We start from the raw sequence: 2,920 nt of genomic DNA, 5'->3' as shown, positions 1-2,920 counted from the left end.
GAAAAGGTTGCAAACCATATTATTTAAGCTAGTGCAATTCGTAATCAGAAAAATCACGTGAACCATTCTAAAAGCAGGCTGCCAAACAATATATTTGCATTTCACTAGTTATACAACTTCAACTGCTTCTGAGACCCTACCAGGCGATTGGCGAACTACGGCAGCTCAGAAAGTGGAGGCGGTGATGTAGGATGAGCGTCTCAGTTCCTAGTGTGAGAACTTTAGTTATGACCTTTATTGGTTGTACCTAGCAATGAAGGCTCTATAGCCATTTCCTTCATGAAGGCATCGTCTAGAGATCAGACATCTCCATAGTGAAAACTCATGTTATGGCTTTTGTTGTTAGACAACGCCTATGCATTGTTACTTTCTTGAAGGTGTCGTTTTGAAGAACCCTGCTAGTAAATGGTGCTGGTTTGTTCATGTTGCTACGAGTCTCGGGTCACTCCAACAGGGTCTCTTTCTTTTTCTCTTTCTTTTTTGTTTTTACTTTTCAGCTATGTGCATCCAGGATGTATAGATTAGTTTTGAATATTTTATTGTTACAAATGCCAGATGTATGTGGCCTCTTCTTGGTATATACATATTCCCTTTATTGAAAAAAACAATCAAATCAAAATGTAAATTGTGTATCAGCATTCCTAACTGACATGTACGCCTTGAATTTGTGCAAAATGTACATCCATTGCCCCATTTTACGGTCAGGGCTTCTTTTAGAGGTGCCATGTTGGATTTTTGGATTAGTTAGAGAGGAGACAGTGAAGAAAGAGAAGAGTGTGACTCCTTTGCTAAAAATGATCGCTTATAAAATAAGAGAATTTTTTTCCATTATACCATATGTCTTAGCTACACAATTTTTTACTAAAATTTAATAAATCTTCATTAGTTGTTAGGGATGGCAATAAGAGATAATGCATTGGATGACTTGCATGTATTGCCTTCTCTAACTAATGTGAGGGCTACGAAAACACAAGACTTCTCTATTAATCCCAAAATTCGTTTGCCACCGTTACCAGTCTGCATAATAAGACCACTTCAAGATTACTATTCCATCCGGGTCCATCCCATGTGGATCCCACCCGTGAGATGGAAATACATCGAGTAAAGATGGTGCTCCTTTTAAGCCCAAGCTGTCAGGATCATATCACAATAAACTACACTAGTAAGAGCATCTACAGTCGCGTCCCCCAAACGACGTCCGGCAATAGCGCCGAATTTTCGTTTGGGGGACGTCCGGACGAAATTTTCGTTTGGAGAAGGTCCCTTTCCTAGCCACGTCCCTCAAACGCGACCTCCAAACAAAAAGCAAGTGTAAAAACCGTGTCCGGCGTCCCCGATGGAGACTCTATACACAGGGGATGGGCTAGGGACGCCGGACAATATTTGAGGGACGTCCGGAGCGAAGCGGCCTTTGGGGCATGCGACTGGGACGCTTTTTCGGCCGGCGTCCCCCAAATCCCTTTGGGGGACGCTTTGGGGGACGCGACTGGAGATGCTCTAAGGCTGCTCGAAGTGCCCAGTCAACTAACAATCTAGAATCCATACTACTTGATGGGCTCGAGCATCAACAAAAAAAACATGATCTCAAGAATAGCGTATTGAAAGATCGGAAATTCAATTCGGCTCCCGGTGCGTATGCACCCTCTACCAAAAATTCATATTTCAAAATGTCGAAAAATTTTAACAAAATTTTTTACATGTACATCTTCATAATATATGTTCATTCATCAAGTTTCACGAAAAACCAATATTTTTTATTGTCTATTTAAAAAAGAAAAAACTTATCTTGTGAAAAGCATTATTTTTAGCACTGAGTTTTGTCTTTTTTACACACGTCACATGATAAATCGATTTTTTATGAAACAACTTTGTAAGCGTGTAGTACGAGAAGATTTACATGCGAATTTTTGGTTTCAATTTTTTTGAAATTCAAAATATGTGTAATATGCATTTCAAAATAGAGGGAGCATATGCTCCCATGTTCTAAAACACCACTCCCATTGAAAGATGCCAATCATTCATAATAACTTCTTCAACCCACGTATTTTCGTTTAAATTGGATCAATTCTGAAGCCAAAATAAGGAGCAAACATAGGTATCCGCAGATAAAGATATCAGGAACATAAGACTACACTAGATTCGGGAACAAGCAAACTGTTCGGATGGGGTCTCAAAAGAAAAACTTGGGCTCTCCAGGCCGAAATCCGACGCTATTTAGCGTCGGATAGATGTAAAGTTTGGTCTAGGGAGGCATACTTTCCCAGCGGCGAGCCTAAGATGGAATTTTTTTTGAATAAATGCCGACGAATTCAGATAAAACAAGACAAAATTCATTCAAACATAAGCGAAATTTAGAGATATTTAACATATATAGGCGAGTTCGTACATATATAGGCCGAATCAGTAATGTATTTCAATTCGGCCAGATGGAAACATAAACTAAAATTAAAAAACGGCATTCTACAATGGGAAACGGCGCCGGCGCCGATGGCGACATCCCCAGGACGGGGGAGTTGCCGGCCTCGATGTGCGCGAGCACACTGGCGAGCGTGCAGCCCGGCGTGGCCCACCAGCGGTGGCGGCTGGCGGCGTTGTTATGCGCTGGAGGAGGGGGAGGACCGTCGTAGGCTGCGAGTTCCCGTTCGTGCAGGAGACTGAAGAACTCGTTCTAGGCGTCGTAGTTGTCGGGGAGGTAGCGCTCCTCCACGCGCTGCTTCTCGCTAAGGGTGACCCGCACAACATCGATAGCGGCGTCGAGCTCGTCGCCTCCCACCGGAAGCGGCGGGATCGGGATGCCCCCCGCGCTCAGGTGCCATCCTCCGGGCACGCGGAAGTCCGGCGGCGCCGGGTAGCCCGCCATGTGCAGAAGTCCCGCCTCCCGCTGGTGAAGGGAATGCCGTCAAAAGCCATTGTTCGCTGC

Source organism: Lolium rigidum, chromosome 5 (genome assembly GCF_022539505.1).
Source record: "Lolium rigidum isolate FL_2022 chromosome 5, APGP_CSIRO_Lrig_0.1, whole genome shotgun sequence".
NCBI classification, from domain to species: Eukaryota; Viridiplantae; Streptophyta; class Magnoliopsida; order Poales; family Poaceae; genus Lolium; species Lolium rigidum.
The sequence above is the reverse complement of the archived record's forward strand: the minus strand, read 5'-3'. Positions refer to the sequence as shown.